Source organism: Vicugna pacos, chromosome 1 (assembly GCF_048564905.1).
Source record: "Vicugna pacos chromosome 1, VicPac4, whole genome shotgun sequence".
NCBI classification, from domain to species: domain Eukaryota; kingdom Metazoa; phylum Chordata; class Mammalia; order Artiodactyla; family Camelidae; genus Vicugna; species Vicugna pacos.
In genome coordinates, this window is record NC_132987.1 from 50,100,245 (window position 1) to 50,127,244 (window position 27,000).

At 35.8% G+C, this 27,000-nt stretch overlaps 1 protein-coding gene across 15 annotated transcripts in view; it reads right to left on the reverse strand.

Annotated features, from left to right (window-relative positions):
- Positions 1–27,000, reverse strand: part of PEX5L (peroxisomal biogenesis factor 5 like) — a 622,944-nt gene that overhangs the window by 577,039 nt on the left and 18,905 nt on the right. For 2 of the 15 annotated variants that reach the window (XM_072961606.1, XM_072961574.1), the window contains exon 3: positions 5,331–5,493. The exons of the other annotated variants lie outside the window; for them this stretch is intronic. The gene's annotated coding sequence lies outside the window, so the exon portion shown is untranslated. The remainder of the gene's footprint in view (positions 1–5,330; positions 5,494–27,000) is intronic. 15 annotated transcript variants of the gene reach the window in all.

Here is a 27,000-nt window from a genome sequence, read left to right on the forward strand (position 1 = left end):
TTGACCATGCATTTAAAATTTGTGTCTTGGCATGGAAGCAACCTGAATGTCCACTGACAAATGACTGGCTAAAGAAGATGCAGTATGTATGTATATATGTGTGTGTGTGTGTGTGTGTGTGTATGTAAAATATATATATATAAAATACACTACTCAGCCACAAAAAAGAATAAAATAATGCCATTTTCAGCAACATGGATGGACCTGCAGATTGCCATACTAAATGAAGTAAGCCAGAAAAAGAAAGACAAATGCCATTGATATGGTATCACTTATATGTGGAATCTAAAAAAAAAAAAAATGACACAAATGAACTTATTTAGAAACTCACAAACACAGATAACAAAATTGTGGTTACCAGGGGGGAAAAGGGGGAGTGGAGTGATAAACAGAGAGTTCAGGATTTACAGATACTAACTACTATATATAAAATAGATAAACAACAAGGTCCTACTGTTTAGCACAGGGAAATATATTCAGTACCCCACAATAGCCTATGATGAAAAAGAATCTGAAAAGGATATGAATATAAAAACCAACTATACTTCAATTAAAAATAAATAAATAAATAAAAATAAAATTTGTGTCTTGGAAAAAAATGACTATACATTATATAACATCAGCCTTCCAGAGGCTCACAAATAGTGGAAACTGCCAATGAATGCCAAAGTTGATAATACTGATAACCTCATTCGTTTCATAACCCCAATTCCATCTCAGATAACACTGGTATTCTAATAGCTCATCATTTCTTCATGTCTGACCTTAATTCTCTTTCAATGCCATGAAGAAGGGAAAGAAAAAAGTGTAATTCTAGCGCTAAATAGAGTGTCCTCTCTCTCTTACATACATATGTACATATATGTATATAAATACATGTGTACGGCTAAATTTCACAGGTAATTTTCCACAATAAGCAGTGCCAAAATTAGCTGATTAATGTGCTAAATTGTTAGGGAAACTTGACTATTGTCCATCAGGATAGTGCCCATTTGAGGTAAGAGTTTCTCTTTTATGATTTTGTTTTTCTTCGTTGGCCTTGTAAATTAAATGGCTTTGCCTCAAGGACAGTGGGAAGGATCTTAAGTTTTTATTTTAATGTAAGGAGGTACTAGTGAAATAAGTATCATTAGTTAAACACTTCTTTACAAACAGTCCTTATGTGGAGACCTTGTTGATATGGGATTGGAAGGACCAGAACCCTATCCACCTGGCCTCTCCTCAGCTCCTACAGCAGCTACTGATGAAGGCACACTAAACTGAGAGAGCAAAGGTCTGGGTCAGAGACTGTAAAAGTGCAACCCTATGAGCCAAATCTGCCCTGGAAGTGTGTTTTGTTAGACTCGTACAGTTTTTTGTTTTTCTTTTTCTTTGTTGTTAGCATTTTAAAATTGAAATATTTTACATAAAATATCTGGAGTCCCAGCTGTTAATTAAAAATCATATGATCTGCTATACTGAACCTCCATTTTCACATGTAAATCATCAGCTGCATCTGTGTGGCAGTGACTCCTTCACCTATGCTTATGTATTTCTTTATCACCACCTTCCACGTTCTAATTTATAATCCTGAATTATGTTTCCTACCTGACCCTTGTAGCCAGGTGACCAATGACCAAACTCTTAATAAAGTTATGCTACCAATAATTTGACTGACCTTAAAAAGTCATTAATCTCTTTGGGACTCAATGTCTTCACCTGACATTGGGAAAGGGAGCTTAGGGCACATGACATCCTCATCTCTAAGAGTCCTTCTAAGTCTAATATTTATTCTAAAATTTAGAATACTCTCTCGTTAGAAATGGACTGCCTGCTATAACTTCTACTATCAGTGAAATCTTGTCTTGACTACCATAAATTAAATTTAAAATAGTCAGTTTTACTAGTGCATTTAATCACAAGAAAAGGCATCATTAATTTAGGAGTACTGAAAAGAGATACACATGCACTTCAATTTTAATGCCCTTGGAAAGCTTAGCTACGTCAGACCTGATTTGGAAAATTTTGACTGAGCAGCCTCTCTGAACACCTGGGGACTACTGACTTCAATTAGATTACAGCTGGCGTTGTCCATTATCTATTTAAAGCCTAACAAAGAAAAGAGAACAGTGGGGGTGTATTCATGCTCTTCAATTAAATTCTCTTCCATACAACTGATTTAGGAAGTAATTTTACCCAGGATTTACTCAAACGTTCTCTGCTACAATAACTCTACATTATCTAATTTGGATGTGTTTTCAATCTATTATTTCAAAAAATTAAGTCACTTAAAAAGCACTGAGTAATTTTCTTGCTAGTATATGCCACTTTATATCACATTCTCAAAAGCATATTGTGTATTTGCTGGATCAGACTAGAGCACGTGTATACCTAACCACTATCTTCTGGGGTCATCAATAAAACAATGTAAGATTTTCCAGGAAACAAAATAACTAAATATGCAAACTGATAAGCATACTAATTGTTCTAGCTTCACTTGTCATTACAGGTCTCCAAGTAAGAAGGGTTTAAGGCCTTGCCACTCAAAGCGTAGTTTGTGAACCAAGAGCATCAGCATTCCCTGGGAGCTGTTACAAAAGCAGAATCTCAGGCTCCACCCCAGACCTGCTGTTTTAGGACCCACTGTTCAGCAAGACCCTCAGGTGAGTTATGCACAGATTAGTTTGGGAAATACTGCTGGGCACACTGGGGAAGTAATGGCTGGGCCTGAACTCTAATCCTGATCCTGCCATTTATTAGCCATATTTTATTTCACCTCAGTTTCTTCATCAGTAAAGTGAGACTAAATATTAATTACCTCAAGGAACACGCCCTGATTTTATTTACTTATTACATCTGAAGACTCTGGCACAGAGTAAGTCCTCAATAAATGTTTACCAAATCTGGCTACCAAAAAAAAAAATAGTCAGAATCTAAAAATTCTGACTCCACTTTCAAGTTAAAACTCAAATGTATTTTTACAAATGAATGTTTTTTTACCATGAGCTGAATCTGTTCACTTTAAGATGTGGAATAATTTCTTTTATGTTTCTTCTTAAAAACTCAAGTGGAGATTGAAAGGGAACTGTTTTCCTTCTTCTACCCTATTTCTTCCTCCAATTCATCCTTCCTTCAAATACAAATAAAGGAGAGAGACCCAAAGAGAAAAACTGAACGAGCACTGCAGTGATTTTTCGGGACCTCCAAATGAATGCAATTAAACTCCCTCAAAGCCCCAATCCAGCACAAAGTGACCATGCTGTTAAATGGTTAAATGGCAAGATAACAACACAAATCAAACTTATTTTACATCAGGATGCAATGTTTGGGTAAAAGTCTTGATCTGTTGAGAGAGAGAAAGTAACAAGATAACCAGGGAGCAGAAATTTGCTAAATTAAATGCAGAACATCAGAACAAACAATAGGAATACACGTTAACAGAGACACCATAAAGGACACCTTTGAGCTACATGTCTAAAATATAGGATATGGGTGATCAACAGCCCTGGCAGTAACTGATGTGAGACCCTTTGACTAACCTGGGACCTCAGCTTTTGAACTATGGACCAAATGTACAATCTATAAACCAGTCTATTGTACTTGTAAAATGAAAGAAATCACTCTTCCAATTTTGGTCAACAACAGGTTCTTCTATACAAACCATAATCTTAACTAAACTAGTTAGATTTAAAATTTTTATTTTATAAAATATATCTTAACTCAAGTGAGTCCCTCGTTGCTGTCTGCTTGTGGATCTTACATATAGCCACTGTAATGTTTTTTCCCCAACGCCACTAGATTAATAGTCTCCACTTGCCAAATGGCAGGCCTTCCATCCTTTCTGGTGTCCTTGGATTTTCCATGCGAATGTGGAAGGAATATCTCACATAGGCTATGCGTAGCTTCCTATCTCAGCTGCCCTTATACTCTCGCTCTTAACATTCCTTTTGGCTAATTCTGCTTGGCAAGGAACACAATGGTGGTAGTGACCTTTGACATTCTCTGTTGTGTCTATTTTCTCAACATCTGGTGCCTAAGAAATCTTTCTGCCTCCAAGTTCCTGGCATGAACACCACCTGCAACTCTATTCTGGCCATACTGGTGTTAACCCAGTCTTGACCTGCAGTCCTCACCTAGAGAGAAATGGTTGCCACTTTTTGTGGGAGCACAAACTTGGGTTAACAAACTGATATTGTAATGATTGCTTTTACCAAATCAAATTCTTACCTTTATATAAACACATAAGAAATGTATAATCAAAGCCAATGCTTCCTATATTTGTCTTTATACTGCTAATTCAAAGCAAAATGTCTAAGAGCACAAAAGACTAAACTCTCAATACCAGTCACCACCTTATCTATGGAATTTAGCTTATTTGCCTTGAAGCTGCTTTGCTAGCAGGAATCTGCTACAAACTGTCTCCTTGCTGTAAAAAGCAGAGACATACTTTGCTTGCTTTGCTTAGTTTGAGGTCATAGATTCAGGGCTGCTTGTGCTTACAGAAAACTGTAACTCATCCCCTGCCCTAACCAGCAGGACATGCTTCGCTTATCAGGCATAGGAGGGTAGTGTACGCTGCTCTTGCTCACGGAAGACTGCGACTTAGCCCTTAGCTGGGAACAGCTGGGCTGCTTCGCATGTTTAGACGATTTCTGATCATTGTATACTCTGTGCTGGTCTGGGTTTTCATTATCAATTGTTCGGAACACTGTAACCCTGCTCATGATTAAGGTGTAAAATAACTGTTTGTACTATTAATATTGTAATCTTCTCTCTAAGTATAAATTAAGATTATAATGTTTCTGTTTTTCACAAACTGAAAATACTGACCTGCATCCCTGCACGTACACCATGTTCCTTACTTATTCCTATGACGTATTTTATTTTGATTCTTTGTTTGACTAGTCTCAACAAATACAAGAGCTTTGGAGGAGCTCGGGGAGTTGGTCTCTGGCTCACTGTCACTCTGTTGACTTGATAAAGTCTTGAGTAATTTTGTTCTTCTGCAGTGGGGACTTTTGCTGGACAAAACCCATGACAAACAGAACCCACAACTAGTGACCCCAATGTGATCACCACTCTCAGAGATGAGAACGCACAACTGGTGACCCCAACGTGACCACCACTCGCAGGGACAAGAACCCACAACTTTTTCATCTCTTCATGTATGAAGGCAGAAGGAATCCCAAAGCAGAAAAGCTTGGGATCATTGTGATAAAGTGCTTTCAACCCTAGCACACAAACATCTCTTTTTTCAAGGTCATAAGCACCCACAAGAGTCTAAGCAGAAATAAATTTTATTCATACATCTATATCCTACACTAATTCTCCCTTCCCATTGTGACAGTCACCTTCATTTGCTGTGATAGTTCTTTTGTCTCTGGAGCCATTTTATCTCTTATCTCACTCTGGTTTCCTTCAAAGATTCCTATGAAGCCACTTTCCAACCTTCATAAATGTCACAAATGTCAGTATGAGTCTGACCCTGGATCTCAGGCAAATCAGGGAATGGAGCTAGAAATAAGGGAGGACAGAAAGAAAAGTGTTTCATACCTCCACATACTGAGTTCTGGTCTTGTTAGCCCCATATTTTAAAACTAATTAGTAGCATGTTTTTGAAACATTAGAAATATAAGCTAATATTAAAATGGTCCTGATCAGCATCTTGCATGCAAATATTTCCTCAAATACTGAGCGCACTTTTCTCAGAATCTGAGATAAATTTCAATGTTCTTGGCAAAAATATGAAGGTAGATGAGCCCAAAAAACAGACTTCAAAGTAGATTATTAAATCTAGTTGCAGTTAACATACTAAACAAAAACACAGTCATTAGTCTTTAAGTTTTTGATAGTATACATTTTTAAAAAATGAAAGAATCTTGGATTATATAAGGCCAATGACTTCATTTTAGAAACAAAAACTTACAGGTAAAGTGACTTCGAAAGTAACTAGGCTTGACCTCAAACTGAAACCTCCTGATTCTTAATTTGATTCTCTTTCCCTTACATCCATTATCTTATAAGGGTAGCTTGTGGGGTTAAAGTATTTTGCCACAATGATCCACTCATTCAATCAGCAGGTATTTATTGAGAATCTACTGTGTTCCAGGTGATGTACAAGAAAGGGTGATCGATCAGGGGTGAAAATCTTAGTTCAAACCTCAGGTCTTCCAAATCTGATGTGTGTTCTTATGCAAGTGATATATATATAGCCAAATCTCAGCATCCTTATCCTAAAATGAAGGTTATAGTTAAATCATCTATAAGGTCTCATTCAGTTTTCAGTTTCTATAATTCAATTAAATAGCTATATATCTTAAACAACAGCAAAAAATTCATGAATGAAGATTTAAAGTTTCATAAATACTTCACTCTAAACCAAATGTAAGATGTTCACGTGGCAGATTTAGGTCATTGGATGACATCTGATGGATACTTTTTTTTTATAAAAGAAGAGACTATGATAAATTACTACCTGCAACTATGTTCAAACAAATCGAACTGCTAATAACTTAAAAGAAAAAAACACAGGTTTAGTGCACATCTTATAAAGGTACTTAATAATATACCTTTTAGAATCTGGAAAAATAAAATTACTTTAGCTATGCCTCCCTATGTTTGATAGCTCTAAGCTTTCAGAATTAAGTCCCCAAATGCATTTTATATAGACTCTCTAATGGACATCATAAATTAAATTTGGCACCCAGCTGAATTAAATCAACCTAATAGATAATCTCTAAGGCCAACCTAGATTTTAGATCTCCTACAAGTAAGGATTGGGGAGGGAGATATATTTTGATGAATTTTTCAATATTTCAAGAAATGTCAGAGGTTTAGGTTTTTAAAGTAATCCTAAATATGTTTAAAATCAACAGATCAACAGAATAACTGGCCATTTTATTTATTATAGTAAATTAACAGACTATGTTTAATTCTGGTTTTCCCTTATAAACCTACAACTCTGGAACACCGTTAACCAAAAATTTTCTTGTTACAAATGAGAAAAGTATGTCCTAGGGTGATACCTGTTTTTCAAAAGTTTACCAGCAAAGCCAGAGCTATGACTGTAGTATTCATTTCTATTCCACTACACTGCCATCTCCTTCTAATTTTTTTTAACTTAACTGAAATATAATTGAAGTACAATAAATGTCTTAAAATATACAATGTGATCAGTTTTGACCCATGTATATACCCATAAAACCACCACCACAATCAAAATGACATGGCACATCATCCCAAAAATTTACCTCAAGCCCCTCTGTATTCCATTCCTCCCTCCACCTCTACCCCTAGATGACCACTGATTTGTTTTCGGTCACTATAGATTAATTTGCATCTTCTAGAATTCTGCATAAATGAAATCACACAGTATATGGTACTCTTTTTAGCCTGGATTCTCTCACTCTGCTTAATTTTGAGATTAATCCACGTTACTGGATGTATTAATGTTCATTCCCTTTTTATTGCTGAGTAGTATTGCACTGTATAGATATACCACACATTTATTCATTTAAGCATTGATGAATAGTTAGGTTATTTCTCGTTTGGGGCTATTAAAAATAAAGCTGCTATAAATATTCACATACAAGTTTTTATCTAGAACAGAATGGCTGGGTCATATGACATGTATATGTTTAACTTGAAAAATATCTATTAATTTTCCAAAGAAGTTGGACCATTTCACATTCTCACCAGCATGAGAGCTCTAGTTGCTCCATAAACCTGTCACCATTTAGTATTGTCAGATTTTTCTTTTTTTTTTTTTTCATTTTAACCACTCTAAGGGTACGCTATCCCAGTTGTTATTGCATTATTTTAACACCTTGGATGTTCCTGACACAACTTGTGCTACTCTGCAAATTTAGAGGAAACAATGGCACATTTAATAATGTAATATGTGACTGAAGGACAAGGATAAGAGTATTTATTCATAAGTTATTTTTACCACAATGGCAATTACCTTAATATCTGTATTTATCAACAATTAAAAATTGACTTACAATGTATACTACATAAACATTTTTGCCTTTTTTAAAGTATTTTTTAAGTTTATTCTTCTTTAACCTTATTAACTTCTTTTTCTAAAAGGAGCACAGAAAATAACCAAGTAGTTGAATACACAACTGCCCAAAGAACAAGAGTAAATAATATAAAAACATAAACTCATTCAAGAAATAAAAGAGCTATTTATTGTATACCAAATAGACACAGGTTTTTGAAATAATAATGTCTAGGGTTGGCAAGAGCGGGTGTGGTAAAATAGACATTCTCATTTATTACTCATGGAACAGACTACTTAGAAATCAATTTGGCCATTTACAGTGAGAGCCTTAATAGTGCTCATATCACTTGACACAGTAATATCACTTCTAGAAATTTTAAAACTCTAAACAATCAGAGATATGGACAATTATTTATCTTTCAGGATTTCAGAATAATTTATAAGGCTTGTAAACTGAAAATAACCTAATTGTCCAGAAGTAGTCCAAAGTAGATGCTAAATTAATTATGATTCATACATGTGGTATTATGCTTCTAATAAAAATAACAGATTTGAAGACTATTTAATTGCATGAGTGGTTACTTATATAATTTTTAGAGAATGAAACAAAAAGATTACCACAATGATATAAAGGAAAACAATGTACCTTAAAATGCAAGAAGGAAAGATACCAGAAGTTTAATAGTGGTACCTGTTCTTGAAGAGTTTACACTTAAATTGGTAGATATATTGAGTCAGTAAATACATTACTTGTATCTATTTAGAAATATGCAAGTAATAAAATATACAAGTAATATATCAAAGCACAGAGGCATGACCAACTAATTAGCTCTGAACAGGGAATTTCTTTTGAACTGAACCTGGAGGAATGAGTGGTTTTCCAGATGGAGAACTAGTATAAAGGCATTCTTGGAGGAAGAAATAATGTATGCAAAGCCACTGAGTTGTTTGTCTCCCTGGTATATAGTTCGAGGGCGAAATATTCAATTAATGTTTGTTGAATACATTAATGAATGAGTCATTAAAAAATTCATTCTCTCTGTTCTTTGTCTCCTATATTTCAGTTACTAAAAGTCTGCCATTACAACATAATGGTATATTACAAATTTCTAAACTGACTAATTTTATATCAGTTATATCTTAGGATGTTGCTTCCTAAAATCATCTTGGAACTCCTTAATTTCATCAGTAATTGATCAATAATTTATTAAATAGTTAACGTAGGTGATTCTGGAAGACCCCCTCAGAGAGTCAATCACCACCTCTTAAGAGTATTAGCTCTTTTTCTTGCCTTATATCCTAAGAAACAGATGATATTTAGACCAATAATACTTTATCTACTCACCAACTATAAATCAAAAGAGTGACTTAATTGATTTTAGAACCCTTTTCTTTGAAGAAAAAAAAACCTACTCATGGGGCTCTTTGATACAAATTAGGCTTCTTTTTTTTAATAGATTTTTTTGCTGTTGTTTATTCTTCTTAAAATAATAAAATGATATTTTGGCAACATTGATTGCAAAATTGATATTAAAAAATCTGCACAATTACTTAATTCCTGAGTCATTACTTATCTTTTTAATATCCATACAGATTGAAATCCAACACCTTTGTCAGCAATTATGAGATAGAAGGTTTGGATGGAAACTTGGTAATGTTTTTCTAATCTAATGACATTTGACAAGAAAATGACCATTGAAAAGAAAAGCAGAGGGATACACTCTCAACTGAGGCAAGATTTAAATCATATATGGGAACTTAACTTCAAAAAGATATTTATTTATTATTAAAATAATAGCAACTAAAAACTTTTTTTCTAGCCATTTTACTTACAAGATAGTCTAAACAATCCCCTATATCAAGATAAGCAAAATGTTGCAGTCATTCATCTGATCATTCATTCAACAAATGTTTACAAGAATCTAGTACATGTAAGGTATTGTATTAATACAAAAAATCAACTTTTATTGAGTACTTATTATATGCCAGGCACTACACTAGCTATTTTTTACACATTATTTCAAAATTATTATGAATTAGGTATTATTATTATTATTATCTGAATTTTACAGAAGAAAAATGGGAAGCTAAAGAGGTCAAATAATTTGTTCAACAGAAGAGGTCAAATAATAAGTTCATAAGTGGCTGTTCTGGGATTTGAATTTACAACAGGCTCTGTATTCTTTCCACTATACCACACAAATCACTTTAAACCATTTCAAAATTTAAGGGATGTAAATATTTAGAGTATCTAACAATGCACAAATCAATATTCTGTTAAAGTTAAGTATGAATCATTTCTAAGTTAGCTACCTAAATTTCATTTGTGGTTAAAAGTGTAAATATTAAAGTACTTTTTCTGTTGACAGTAATTCCCAGTCTCATCTGTAGCACTTGCTAACAGCCAACATCGCAATGAATTTCACAGAGGTAACTGAAAAACTATCATTGCGTTGACCAGCATGGAAATTTCCTGCTGGTCCCTCCGTGTTAGTGGAGTTACCCCTCAAATCTAAAATGCCTATAATCGTGTGGAATATCCAAGACTGGGCTCTTTCCTATGTGTTTGCCAAACAGCCAGGAGTTGCAGCTACTCAGTTCTACTATTTTGACTTCTATGGTAGTGGACTAGAGCGTGATCATTTTATAAAAACATATGACTATTAATTTAGTTATACAATAATCTCTTACTGAGTACTTATTCATGCAATCTATATATTTCTTTTGTTCAAAGAAAATATACCCAATCACAGTTTACATATATATCTTGAGTAAATAAGGCATGTTTAGGACCTTCACTGATTCAGTTTGCATATACACTCTAGACATGTGGAGAGAGTCTATAACTACTTCCAAGTCCTCTAAATACCTCAGACCTTTATCAGGAGGGACACGTGCCTTTTTCACCATTTTTATCTCTAACCCCATGCATACATGCCTTGTATACTGTTGGTGTTTTAAAAAGTTTGTTAAGTAAATGAACTCTATATCTTTTCAAATCCTTTGGCAGCATCCTTAAAAAAATAACAGTAGCCTCTGGGTCAAAGGCTCTGGCTCTAGTTCTGACAATATGACGAACTCAGCATCTGACTTTTTAAACAAGCCATAGCAACCGACTGCTTCCATGAGATTGAGTAGAACTGAATGGATGGCTAGGGTGTTAAGGGATGGTACCAGATGTTCCTTAGTACAGCACTAGTGGCTTTCAGCTCATTTCTGAAAATAATTGCTTTAGAATGAGCCTTCAACCAGAGAGCTCATGATGAACAAGAAGGCTTTTTGAGGCAATGGTGGAAAATATTTGTGAGTGGTCCAGCCCTGCAGACCTAGGAACTATAGAGAAGATAAAAAGCTCTGAGACCCTGCTGTCAGAATGGGCTCAGAAATTCCGGCAGGAATGGATGTCCACCTAGTGGGTCCACACTGGGAGACAAAATTGACTCTGAGCAGTGAAAGGAAATACAATCATCAAGATGCACCAGATACCCTGGGAAGCCAGATAGGTGGGCCAGATGGAATCTCCCAGAAGAAGTAACTGGTTCAGGCCCTCCTCACAGGAGCAGGTGAAGCACGCTTAGAGGGAGTCTGACAGTATTATACTTTATGGAAGTCTGCAGGCAAGTAATGTCTGTAGGTTGGCTTTGGGAGAAGAATGCCAGACTCTAGAGTCAGTAGCTACAAATAGCATAAAGGTCAAGGCAGGGCATAGCAAGGCTGGACTAATGTTGAGTCTGATAATCACAAGGTTTCTCAAGAAGAGCTCTTAAAATCATCCTGCTGCTCATTCCTTACCAGACTTCAGATTCTGTGAAACTGATGGCTGCTTTTTGCTCAGAGAAAATACATTTATTTGATTCTGTTTTTAACTTTTTCTTCAACTCCTATACTATCTATAGCCAATATTTTTCAAATGGTTCTATGATGACTCCTTTGAATAAGAGTTAATGAACATAATCAAAAACGGTTGCAAAACCACTTAGCTGTTGCATTAGTAGTCCAGTGATCAGCACAGATCCCAAGATAACCTGGTACCCTCTTTTCATTGCACATGCAAAGCACTAAGGTGCAGGGAGGTTGCATGACTTCTTTGACACAGTACAACTACCAGTTAGAGAGAGCATTAGGACCAGAATCTATGCCACGAACACGCCTAGTTCAGTGCTTGTTCCCTGCACAGTGCTAGTTCTGTTATAATGTGAACACATTCAGCTTTCCTTGCTGACTGTTTTATCTTGCACAAGACTTCATGAAATAATATTCTTATCAGACTATATTTCCCAAATAGCTTGCTTACTAAATCTCTCTTACTTACATGAATATCTTATTTGTTGGTCTTTCCTTTTACTGCTAAAAACAAAACAAAAAATGCAATGTCCAATGTGTTTATACAACTCTGTTAGTATATGGCTCAAAAACTGTCAGATACAATTTATGGATGGTAGTCACTGTTAATAATCAATGACAATATTACAAAAATCTTTAAGTGGCTTTATTGATAGCGATATTAAATTTGATAGGATGGGAGAAACTAAGAATTCAATTAAAATAAAGGCAGGGATGTAAAAATGCAGTGAAAATTACCCAAGTAGGCATCCCAGCTGAGCCACTAATCAATTCTGTGACCTCAGGGAACTCATTTAACCAGATTCCTCTTAAGAAGAAGGAGAAGGAGAAGCAGGGAAGAGGGGGAGCGGGACAAGAAAGGAGGTAAGGGGAGAGGAAGGAGGAGGAGTTGGAACTAATATAAAAGATTCCTGGATTTAAATAAAGCCTCCAGAGCTCCATGCAGATGTACTCCAATTCTGGCAAAAAACAGGGTCTAGGATATAAGCATGGTTTATGTACATAAAAGTCTGTGTGATAATAATAGCTAAGTCAGAGAATAACCATATGCCAGGTATTTTTCCAAGAACTACGAATATGTGAATTCATGGATTAATTGTCACAAATTCAATGAGATTAGCATCATTTTTATCTCCATTTTCCAGATGAGGAAACGGAGGCATGAAGATTAAGTAACTTGCCAATGTCATACGCAGAATAAGTGTAGAACCAGGGTTTTAACCCAATCTGGCTCTAGAGTCAAGCACTTAAAATGCTGTGTTATACTGCCCCTTGACGATGGGTAAGCTGACAGGTTTGGGTGGCTGACGATGACAGAGATTAAGAGATTTTGTATAGTCTTCTAAGGTAAAATGGATAATAACGTTTAATTATAGCATCCTTCCTGGGGCTGTTTTCTTAGTTTACAATAGTGGGGCACCAATATTTATCCAATTGCTAAGGTCAAAAAATCGAAGAGTAATTCTTGATTTTTCACCTTTCTCTCACCCCAGAACCCAACAGCAAGCCATCTTAGGTCTCCCATCAAAACAAGTCCAGAATCCAACCATTTCTGACTACTATGCTGCTACTACTTGGTGTGTCTTCCTGTTCACCTTCACCTGTAATGTTGCAATTATCTCCTAATTCACCTCCCTGCTTTTACACTTACTCTTCTACAGTCTAATCTCCACAGAGCATACTGAGTAATTATTTTTAAAACAGATCACATCACCCGTCTACTCAAAACCCTCCTATGGTTTCCCATGATATTTAGAATGAAATCTAAACTCCTTACCAAGGCCTAACTCATCATGATCTGGCCCTCGTGGACTTGTTATCCATTTTTTATTATGGAGAATATTTTGCTATCTGAATGAAACTTGCTGAAATCTTTGAACTTCTGCTCTGATGTTCTGTACTTTTTCCTATCAAAATGCAACTGCTCTGTCTCTACTGGAGGAGAGTGAACTCATTAGCATTAAACACTAAGATAATTACTACATTAAAAGCCCATGCCATGTGGAGATGCAGAAATGAAAGCTGCCCCCTGCTTCTTTCGCTTTTCACATTCTATGGAAACTTCCTAGAGTGCCCTGAGAAAATCTTTTTTTTTTTTAATGACAAAAACTACCTGCTCAGCAGCCCTTTATTCTCTAGGTATTGTGTACTCATCATTACAAATGATAAGTTGCTGGCTTAAGACTGATGTTTGTCAGTTCAGATAGAACCTTTGGAATAATTAATGATACTATTTATTTTTAAAATCACAGGTTTTAAAAACTGGTGGCGTGCATACACAGTGTGTGGAAAGGAAAAGCTGCTGCTTCCTGGAACCTGACTTCCTCATCAAGGGAAATCAAGTAAGTCAAACATACCGACACATGAAAGTTGAATAAGAAGCCTTTGTCTCTTTTTGTTTTTCCCTCCTGAGCTGTGATAGTTCAGGAAAGTGCTCTAGAAGATTCCATTCATGTGTTCTGAAAGCATTAATTCCTCCCTTAAACATCTATGGAAGTAACCACTATCTAGTGGTTTAAAAGACCATAAAATGGATACAAACCCTTTTCTTTTCATTAAATATCTTACAGCAACATCTATGATTTGATTCCATATATACAGACAACAATAAAACTAAAAATCTCTAAACTGGCTGTTTTCTAGGCTCAATCATAGGAGTTGAAATAAGTTAGTTCTCAATTTCCAAAACAGTATTTATAACAACAGTCTTTTTTATGTGCTAAGACTGCATTTAGTTCTCTAGAAACAGATTTGAAGTTGTGCCCTCTGCTAACCTTCTACTGAGATTAGATCTACTCATTTTAAACTCTATTTGAAGCATAGATTACAGTCTCTGTGACTCTATCATTAAAATAAACAACCTCAAAGTAATATATAATCACAATAAACCAAGGAATTGAGGTGAAATTCTAAGTAATTCACTCAAAAAACGAGTTAGCTACTCTGCTGTGGGCTTCAAAGGCTGTAGATAATAAACTAAAAACTATAAGCAAACTGAAACAAAGACAGTGAACATAACTCTTGAGACTGATTTATATCATTTTAATACTTCTTCATCTCTCTCCCAGAAAATATTGACTGAACTGTTGATATCCTAACCAGGTACGAGATCAAAAATATCTTACAACCAATATAGTACCAGCACTGACCTTGCAGAGTAGACTCCAGCCTGCCAGAGTAAGAAAGTAGTGTCTTTGAGGACCCCTTTTGTGGCAGGCAAGAACCATTTTGTTGCTGATTTGGGGGAGGCCTGGTGAGTTCTGGGGGAGGGTCTAGGGCCAAGCCAGTGGGGGTGAGGGTAGGGTCAAAGAGCTTGGAGTATAGGCTCTTTACTAACCAGTAAAAAAGCATTTCAGTATTTTTAACTCCTGGAAGAGCCATACAATACATGCCAATCGAACATTACCCTTGACACTGTCATGAGCTTTGGGTAGCTGAGAAAGAGAAGACGGAAAGCAATGGCGTGGGGAGAGGAAATGAACATATCAGTCCCTCTAAAATATTTTTTTATCTTGCTATTTCTTTCCCCTTAGTGAGATCCTACTCATTCATCAGAATTCAATTCAAATGTCACTTTTAAAGTCAAGCGCTCCCTCCCAATTCCCCACCTTCCTTGTTCTCATTCTCCCCTCACTATAATTATTTGGTAACCAGTGTGAGTATGGGTATTTGCTCAATGCCTCTTTCTCACATTAGACTCAAAGCCCTAAGGGCTCTTAGACCTTAACTTAGACATTGTCTTTTGGCTTACTGTTTCCTTCCACACAACTAGAAAAATACTTAAGGCATATTAAATATTTTTTGGATAAACAATGAATGGAGAGGTTAGTTTGATTTTAAAACATTACATAGCATATAGGGCCAAACAAAAGAGCAACTAACCATAGTCTACTCACAATAAAGGAGAAAGTCATGCAAGTAAAAAAAAAAAAAAGATCATGATAAAAACATGTAAAATTTATTGAGTTCTTACTATGAGATAATCACTGTGCTGTGTTTCGAATACATATACCTTATTTAATTTTCCCCAAACCCTATGAGGTAAGCACTATTTTCACTGTCCTTATTTTGTAAATGAGGAAGCTAAGGCTTAGAGTAATAAAGTAAATTGTTAAAATTCAAAAGCTAGAATTTTAAGCTAGTTTTGTCAAATACCAGAGACTGAGCTCTTAATCTCCACACATTCAGTTTCTCCACATTGAATCAATTTAGTATATATTCCCTTCCTTTGGGGTGAATGAGCCAGCAAATACTGTATGCTTTTCTACTGGATTGGATTAAGTATGCGTAAGAACCAAACTAATGCACTGTAAGAGAGATAACTTGACAAGAAAAACTGCTGCAGACATGTCCTGGTATCTATTGATGAGCAGATGGTGTACTTCTGAGAAATATCAGGATATATGAAAGAAAACATTTAGGCAACTGATGTTTATGTGGGTGCAATTTTCTGGCTACAGCAGATGCCTATTGCTTCCTGACATCTGCCATATACCACTCTACATACCAAAAAAACATATAGCTGACAAAGTTGCATACATTGTGACTTTGCATTTCAGTAAATTGTATTTACTGGCCCTATAAGGCATCATCTAACCAAGAATTCAGAAGCTGAAATTGGTCTCTCAGGTACTACAGCGCAACAGAAAGAACACAGACTTTGGAATCAAACAAGTCTGAATTCACAATTCTGGCCTGCCATTTACATGCTGTAAGATCTTGAACAATGTTCTTAACTTCACAGAGCTCAAGTTTCTTTACCAGTAAAATAACAGTATTACCTAACTTGCTGGTTGCTGTATGATTCAAAGAGGAATAAAGTGTCTGACAAACAGCAGACACAATAAATGCTAGCTAAATATCCAAATCAAACCAAAGTTGGCATAGTTAATATAAAGGTTAATTTAATGTATCAACTTGGAGGGTGTTTTTGAATGAGACTAAGTTTTAAATCACTCAATTTTGAGTAAACAGATTACTTATGTGGGTGAGCCTCATCCAATCAGTTGAAGGCTTGAATAGAACAAAAGCAAAAGAGAATTCTGCCTTCAGAATCTGTTTGCACCACCAGCACTCCTGGGTCTCCAGCCTGCTGGCCCTGCAGATTTTAGACTCACTAGCCTCCATAGTCATTTAAGTCAATTCATTTTCTCTCTCTCTGTATATATATGAAATTATATAAACATATATATACAGACATCCTATTAATACATATGTACATACATACAAACATACATATACACACATATCCTCTTATGTACACATCCTATATATATCTACATATATATATGCACTTACACATACACACATCCCTTTGGTTCTATTTCTCTGGGCAATCTTAACTAAATGTTCCTTAATTGTCTGATGAAACAGGACAAAACCAGTTTTAGACTGGGAGGGTAGGATTGGGTCTATGGGTAGACCAGGCTTGAAACAAGGAGAAGTAGAGAACACTGGGCCTGAAATATCCATAAGCCTAAAGACAACTCAGTTGGGAGCCATCATTTAGAAAAGGACTCAGAAAAAGTGTTAACAGAAGTGTGGGAATTGGGGCTGCAGAGAGAAAAGATGAAAAGTAAATTCTAGGGACAGGTTATGGGGCAAATCAATGATTGCTCTTTTTGTAGTATATGATTTCCAAATCTCAATTTGTGGTGTTTAATTAAGGCTCAGAGGAGAAAAGGGATGCTCTGAGACTATAGTCCATTGAGTGGTAAGACCAAAGGGATAATCTAAGGCAGGGCTCTCTAATTAGGAAAGACTGGAGGCCCCCTTAGAGGTCAACTCTCAGAGAAGTCTTAGGAACTCTGAGAGATCACACCATCTGGGTTCACATAACCAGTGACCATAGGATGTCTACAAAAAGGCAGCAGGTTGCAAGTTCTGCTGGGTGAACAAAGCCTAAGAGTAGGCTTACTCATGTCTTGAGTAAAGTCCATTTTCATCTTGTGTCCTGAGTTTCCAGAGAGAAACTCTAAGGAAACTCAGATAACTGAGATAATGCCTCTACCAAAAACTTTCTTTTGTTCAGAAGCATATGTTTTTGTTGCAATGGACTGATTGTACATCTATGCAGTTAAGTTCATTCAATTCATGAATCAGTAAATTAAATTTTTTAAGTCACCCTTAGTTACTTTGGCCCAACACCAATTGATTAGTATTGGCCTTACTATACTAGCCTATGATTAGTCAATTTTAAACAAGGATGTATTAGTTAAGGTTTTTCAGAGAAACAGAACAATAGGTGGATGTATATATGTATGTATGTATGTGTGTGTATATATATATATATATATATACACACACACACACACACACACACACACACAGAGAGAGAGAGAGAGGGAGAGAGAGAGATTAGGTGATTATGAGGAATTGGATCCTGTGATTCTGGAGGATAAGTCCCACAATCTACTGTCTGTCTGCAAGCTGAAGATGCAGGAGAGCTAGTGTTTGTAGTTCAGTCCAAGTCCAAAGGTCTAAGAACCAGGGAGCGGCTGATGTAAGTTTCAGTCCACCGGCAGGAAAGGACTGATGTCCCAGCTCAAGCAGTCAGCAAAAAGGGCAAATTCTCCCTTCCTCTGCCTTTTTGTTCCATTCAAGTCCTCAGTGAATTGGATGATGCTCACTCACATTGTTTGACACAGGGGGAGGTCGGCAATCTGATTTACTCAGTCTACTGATTCAAATGCTAGCCTCATCCAGAAACATCCTCACAGACACACCCAGAAATAATGTTTAGTAAATTGCCTGGGCACAACATGATCCAGGCAAATTGATACATAAGATAAACCATCACAAAAAAATTGGGGTCATCATTCTGGGGATCATATTTCTAAGATCTTTCAAGAAAAGTTATAAAGTTGGGGACAGGTGATGCTGATGTCATTTAAATTGTTATATTCTAGGGCAGGAGTCAGCAAACTTTTTCTGTAAAGAGCCAGATAGTAACATTTTAGGCTTTGCAGGTCATAAGGTATCTGTCTCAACTACTCAACACTGCTTTTGGAGCACAAAAGCAGCCACAGATAATACATAAATGAAAGACCATGGCTGAGTCCCAGTTAACCTTTATTTATGGATACAAATTTGAATTTCATGTAATTTGCACATATCACAAAAGGTTGTTTTTCTTTTTATTTATTCTTTAACCATTTCAAAATGTAAAACCCACCTCTAGCTCATGGACCATACAAAAACAGGTTGCAATTTGCTAACCCTTGGTCTAGGATGATAATTCTTAAACTATGGTCTTTGATAACTTGGAAGTTGCAAGTTTTCTCCTCATATGTGATTCAAAATTGTTAGTTCCTTCTTTGGTTGTCATGGGCTGGATAAATGACATGAAATACCATAGACTTACTGTTATGTACATGTGAGGCTACTTACTAGTAACCTACTAAATGATTTATTAAACGCTACTTATATTTAGTATCAAAAACTAAAACTGGCCCAACACCAGAATTGTTCCCTACCTCTTAGCCTTTTTAACTTTTACAAAGATTACATGTTTTATCACCAAATTACCTCACAGATTTGTTAAACACCATCATAACCATAACACATTGTACTTTTATCCCATACCACTTACCATAATTGTAATTAATTTATTTAATTAAAGTCTAGATCAGACTATTAGCTCTAAAAGATCAGTGGTCATGTCTGGTTTTCCCACCACTGTGTACCCAGCCCATAGCATATCTGGAAAATTGTAAGTGTTTGTTATATATTTGTTGGCTGAATGAATGAAATGAATTGCTTCAGGTCACTAATTGCTTCAATTCTTGTTTTTTAATTTTAAAGAACTTTTCATTTAGCTTTAACATTATCAGTCGAGTTTGTTAATGGTTGTTTGGTTACTCGACTATTTGTAATGATGTCATGCTTATACCAACAGTATTTTGGGTCTATAATTTTGTACTGACAGGTCTTAAGACAAGAATGAAATGTAGTTCTAATGAGTCATTCACACTTCTATTGTTAAAACAGTTATATGAAATTCAGTCCATGGAGGATAGCAGGGGGAAGGTTAACAAGGACACTTCATTATTACCTACAAGTTCTCATTCCAACAGAAAATGGTCAAAAAGTTTGAGAAAGCCATTGTATTTGCAAGAAATGTATTTTGTGGATGATAGGGGCATATATGTTTTAGTTAATACCCTTTTGTTCAGGGATCATAGATATTTAATTTCTAGAAATTCTTGCTTCTTCTCTACCGCCAGGCTAGACTTTCAGAACATGTCTACAAAGCCTCACCTCAGCTCCACTTGGGGTAACACAACTTTTACTAGCTTGTTTCCAAGACAAGATGTGAGAAGAAAGGAGTTCACCTAACTCAAGATAATACTTCCAAGTCATTAGCCCTTTGTGTGCTTTGTTTTCACAAAGGTGGAGGTACAAATGGAACTCCAGGGATGATGGTCCTCCATGTCTTAAATTCCAAGTCTAATGTGAAACATAAGACTTCCTTAGAAAACATCAGGACCACTGATCTGTACTCAACAGCTTCAGATACAGTTTTGGTCTATTTATTCCAGTATTTCTAACATTTAATCAAGGAAGATCCAACTCCAGTGACTCTTACTTTAAACAATTTTACTAAGAGCAACATTAAGGTAATTTAGGTAAAAACAAAACTTAAAACAAGGAAAAAGAATGTTAATTACTTTAGGGAAATGTGTAAAATTACTCTTCATTGAATGCTCAATGGTTATTTCTTCTAAATTGCTCTTTAGTGAGTATTTATTGTGCACATTCTCAAGCTGCTCATTAGAATCGTTCATTCGAAGATAAGAGGAAAACTGTGAAACTATTGATAAATTCACTAGGTATAGAGAATCTTGAAATCCTTTGTGTCCTCAACTCCTTTGGCAACCTCTGCACAAAGTTATCAAGGAATCTAAAGACCCAGTTCTGCCAAACCCCAACCTGACACTCTGATGTGTACTCAGAATTTAACCTGAAAGTTTTACACAGATTGACCCAATTTGCAAAGTTGAAAAAAGTTGTTAAATTGTTTCTTACACTACAACAAGTCCTTGAAAAGAGATAATCCTGTCAAGTTGTGAAGTCTAGTGATCTCAAAAAAAAAAAAAAAAGGAAAGGAAAGGAAGCTTTTTTTGTTATAAGTGTGGAAGTGCTTATAAAGGAGACAGCTGCTGCTGCTTGGATTTAAACTGTCATTTCTTTTTTTTCTTTTTGACAAAGAACATTCTAGTACTGACAAAAAGAAAATCTGTTTTGTCTTCCATCTTTGGTCTAACTTACACAAGTTAACACCTCTCAGAGGGCCCCTCAGTCTCCTCTCCGCTTATCCAGACCCTACCTGTCCTTTCAGTTCTAACTTCCAACTTCTGCCTGAGTCAGCTTCCAAGTGCATCAGCACATATCGATTCCCTTTTTCTCTAAAGCACCTTTGTCTCTGCCATTCATTATATCTCATGTTGCTTGGTTGCTTTACTTTTATTGAACTATTCCTCTTCTCCATAATCAGAGTATAAACTCCAGGGGCACTAGGAGAGTGCTTTATGTCCTTTCACACTAGGAGAGTAATGTTATGAGGAGCTACTGGTAGGGTGTTGTGATAGCACTAACACAGGCCTGGGTGGAGGGGGTGCTTTGGAAAGACTGCCCAGAGGAGATCCCCCAAAGTGACATTCTCTCATTCCTAGGCCTCTGCTTAACCCAATGATCCAGCCAAAGCTCTAGTTCTTTTTATCTTCCTCCTGACTATATTTACCCCTTTCTGAAAGCACATCCACCTCATACTCAATCCTTTTGGTTCTGCTTAAACAGTAATACTTCCTTCATTTCTTTCTTGTAAGGGCAGAAAGAGCTGAGCTAGAAACAAGTTTGCTACAGGTTTAATGGGCACTCTGATGTATTTTTATTTTTCTCTTATACTTCTGTATTATGTATGCTGTAATGCTACTGCATATGGATTGGTTCCAGGTCACTGGTTGGCAAACCTGTACTCCAGTTCTGGAGTGATATTTCACTTGAAGACTTCACTGTCTCCTGAACAAGGAAGTTATTTGTGTCAGAACAGAAGATAAATAAATAATAATGCAGCAGACTTTCCACCCAGGGGTTTTTGTGTTCTGCAAGCTAGTGGTAGTATTATATCCACTCTATCAGTAGGTGGCTGAGAATAAACTTTATGTATCTAGAAAGCATAGCAATAAACCTATAGGGCTTTTCCTAAATTAGAAAAAGGGCCTTCTCCTTCAAACAGATATTTGTATACCAATGTTCACAGCAGCATTATTTATAAGAGTCAGAAGATGGATGCAACCCAAGTGTCCACTGATGGGTGAATGGATAAACAAAATGTGGCGTATACATACAATGAAATATTATTCAGCCTTAAAAAGGGAGGAAATTCTGACACATGCTACAATATGGATGAATCCTGAAGATATTACACTAAGTGAAATAAGCAAGTCACTAGAGGACAAATATTGTATGATTCCACATATATGAGGTACCTAGAGTAGTCAAATTCATAGAGACAGAAAGTAGAACAGTGGTTGCCAAGGGCTGGGGGAGGCATGAATGGGGAGTTAGTATTTATTGGGTACACAGTTTCAGTTGGGGAAGATGAAAAAGTTCTGGATATGGAAGGTAGTGGTGACTGCACAACAATGTGAATGTACCTAATGCCACAGAACTGGTCAAATGGTAAATTTTATGTTATGTGTATTTTATCACAATAAAAAAGGGGGACTTTCTTGGCAATACTTATCTCTTCCCTAAAAGTAACAAAAAGATGAAAGAAAAACTAAAAATCAGATTTCATCCATTTCTTCACTTGGTTAATCCCATTCTAGCAGTTCCAATGATGAGCTATGCAGTTAAGAGTTACCTGATTGTTTTCTTTTTAGGATGCTAAAAAAAAAAAAAAAGCTGTCTACATTATTATGGTATGCTCCATAATTGAACAATTATCAATAAGTAGATGATAATCTTGATATTGCATATTTATGAAAAGCTGCCACCAAATATATTATAAATTTGGTAGAATGTACTGAGTTTTATTTTCCTTCAGTAGAAAATCCACACAGGAAATTCATGACTTTTGAATTAATTTCTTCTGCTGAAAGGTAATTTAAGCTTGTCAAAAAACTTTACAATATAAATTGTTGGAACTAGCTACTGATAAAGACTTAAAGATCATTTTCAAAATATGGTCTTATTTGCATCATTAGGGATAAAACTTGAAAGCTGGGATTCTGAGTTTTCTGAAATTACTTTAAAATTTCTTTTCCCATTCCCATCAACATACCTCTATGAGACTTATTTCTCAATCAATCTCAATTATTCAAATGAAATACAGATAGTATAGATACATGCTATCCTTAATGAATATTGTTGTCAATCCAAACTATATTTCTTAACAAATAATAAGCAAACTAATGCTTTACATTCATATCTTTAAAAATTGCTGTACATGATTTTCCTTTGAAGTGTGTAAAATAGCAGTTTCCTTTGGGAACTGCTATTTTAATTATAATTTTTTAATTTAGGTATGATTATGGAATGATAAAAAGTTATAATTGTAATAAATTCCCTTTGTGTTAATTGTTCATATACATATTTTCAATGAACAATGTAGACTTTTGTGATTTCCTATGCTATATATGCTCTAATAATATTTATCAAAATTTAATTTTATTTGTTTAATATTGTAAGTTTTGAGTTTGTACTTTAAAAGAAAAAGCTCTCTAGAGGAAATACATATTTTAATACTATTTTAAAACTTTTCTTTTAGTCACTATAACCTTCCCATACCAGGTAGACTTTTACTTATTCCCCTATTTGTTTCCTTTGAATATCTGAAATTTCATGTACAGGGACATAAAAATTATATTCCACAGTAGAAAATAGGAACATGCACACATAACTTAGGAAAGGGAATACATTTTCTTAAATTAACTAAGCCAGTGCTGCTGACAGTATGATCTCACAATGTCCCACATTCAGTAGAGAACCTATTACAATTCTTATCCTAGACTTACTCAATCAGCATCTTGGGACTGGTGACTTGTAATCGGCATTTTAAATTAGCTCCTCTAAGCTATATTTATGTACACTGAAGTTTGAGAACCAGTAAACTAAAACAAAAGTAAATAATACGATTATCAGGAGTATATCCTCTTAGACAAGAAAGAAAAGATGATCAGATGGGAATCTCATCAAAGGGCAGAAACATGAGACTGAAATCAAAATTACAATGTCTTACTGTACTCACTGATTTTTTAACTAAGATAGAAAACATCAGAATGATGTCACAGGCTTAAACAACAAAACAACAAAGAAATGAAAGCTTTCATGGGAAGGTGCACCAAAGGGAACAATCTGCCTTTGTGAAGTGTTTTGCAAAACTTGAAGGAAAAGTATAGCATATCGTGTGTAAAAATTAGTAAAACAGAAACTTCAATAAAAATAGAGTCAAGAGGCAGACAGGAGGGCTCTCATGTTCCACAACAATAGCAGAGCCCATTAGGAAGAAAAAAAGACTTCCTCTTCTTGCCTGGCAAGAGTTCAGCCAATGAAAAGTCACTATACTTCAACTCTCAATTCCTCCAACGAACTATTCATTACTTTAGCCCTCCCAACTTCATTTTCTCCTCTGTGAAAGAGTTCACTTCTTGCTGTGTGGGAACTTGTACTGTGGCTCCCCATAGTTCTAGACCTTGAATTGCAATTCCTTGTTGATCTCCAATACACTCACTTTTCCTGGAGAAATATTTGATAGTCTATTTGTTTTAGGTCAACATGTGTCAATGCAGGAACAAGGCACAGTCTTTTGGCATTTTCATCTTTGACCAGCCAGCCCAAACTCAGATACAATTTTGTATTATACATAATGTTTATATTTTATTTAAATTCCTAAGGAACTTCTATCCAGGACCAACCAAAGATCTTTATGCTTTGCTTTCTTGAAGTTTTCAGTTTCACATCTTTGAGAATTATGGAGTGTTTTCCTGTGGCCAAAAAATACCATCTATGTAGAAGGTGTCAAAGAAATTAAAAGAATGCATAAAGTGGTTTTTATCTCTTTAGGAACTACATTTCTGTCAAAAAAAAAAAAAAAAGGAGGGGAGGAGGTGGGCTTAAAATCCAAAGCAACAGAATATTAAATAGTTTAAAATACTGTCAGTAATGCAAAAGCCTTAGTACTCACACAGCCTTTTTCACAATCCCAATGTATCCAATAAAGAGGATTTCAGAGCACTGTGACTGCAATATGTTTCATAGTCAATGTGGTTTGAGTGATAAGGCTCATTTCTCTTCTCCTCAACTCTCCCACTGTCTATACTGTGCTTTCATTCTGTCTTTTCTGCCTGTATGTCTACATTCAGCTCTTTCCCTCCAAATAAAGAATGCTGCCTCTGACTATGACTATATAAGAACAGTTCCTTTTTTAATCCTAGTTTCACCCATGAGCCAAAATGATATGTTAACATTTTTTTAAAAGTACTATGAATAAATCATTTTGTAGCAATGATCTATGGAATGGCTCCCAACCCCATCCCTTGGTGTTTCATACCATAGCATGCTCCTGGGTAACCTGGGTTTAGAAAGCAGCAGCTGCCTGAGCAGCACGTGAAGACATCCATCTGTGGCATAACAGAAAGAATGGATACAAGGGACTCTATTAGGTCCTCCTGACTGAATGGACAGTAGAGGCTAAGGAGAGAGGGAAGAGTTCAACTTAAATCAGAGGTTTCAAGCTGAGTGATAAAGAGAATCATGACACCACCAGAAGAAACAGAAAAGAGAAGAACTGGTTCTGAGACCAAAATTATGCATTTCACTTCACATATGAGATATTAAAACTGATGACAGAGATGTCTAGCAGATAACTGCAGCTACAGTATTGCAGCCAAAGACAGGGCGCAGGCCCAAAGGTGGTGATTTGATCATTTTCATTTCTGCAACAGTTATGGCATTATAATGGATGAAACATCTAAGGGAAAGAGTGAAGAAAAACAAGCGAAGCATATGGCTGGACCTTTAAGGTATGATGAAGAGAAGCCAATGAATGGGACAGCAGAACAGTAATCAGAGAAACCGAATGAGAACTGGAGTGGCTCAGAGTTACAGAGGTCAAGAGAGGAAGATAAGCAAGAAACTGAGGATCTCAGTTGTGTGAAGCACAAGAAAACAGACCAATGAGAATGAGAATTAAGAAAAAATTAAGTTTAGCAATTCAGAGGCTATTAACGTAAGCCAAATTTTAAGATAATGAGGAAGTAGGAAAAATGGGTGACATTAGCACTGACCAATAGAAAGGTAATATGTATCACATGTATAATTTAAAAATTTCTAGTAGCCACATTAAAAAAGTAAAAAGAAATGAGTAAAATTAATAATATATTTTGTTTAAACCAATTTCAAATATTAAATTGCAAAATTTCAATTCACAATATAAAAATTTTTCTTTTGGCGGGGGGTAATTAGGTTTATTATTTATTTATTTTCTCAATGGAGGCACTGTGGATTGAACCCAGGACCTCGTGCATGCAAAGCATGCACTCTACCACTGAGCTATACACTTCCCCCAGAATTTTATATTCTTTTTATTGTTCATCATCTTCAAAATTTAGTGTGTTTTTCACACTGGCAGCACATCTCAGTTTGGTTGCTACATTTCAAGTGCTTAATAGCCACACGTGAATAGTGGCTTCCTTACTGGACAACTCAGAGACAGAGAATGTAAATATGCCCCACGCAACATGCTGAAGACAGGAATGGGTTATGGAAACCAGTACCCAAAACTACAAGTGGGGATAAGGTTTCCTAAATGGATTATCTGAACCTCAGATGAGAAATGGGATGACAGTAGCAAATAAAGTGACAAAATGACATAAAAATGATATTTGGGAGCAAGGAGGACACCTCTGTCATGTTCAATACACTAGGAGGAGAATGAGAAATGAGGATAAGGCCACTCACTGTAAGAGGGTTAAGGGGAAGGTAGTCCTATCGAGAGAGAGTCATATTTGAGTTATGTTGAAGGAAATTTTTGATTATGAGGAACAGCAGTGTGGAAATGAATAAAGATCAACCAAATTAAAATAAGCAAAGGCTATTTATTCAGACCTTGCTACAGAAAAGGAGTTAGCCACTGTCACTTGCATTTTGGCAGAGATTCAAAGCAGGCA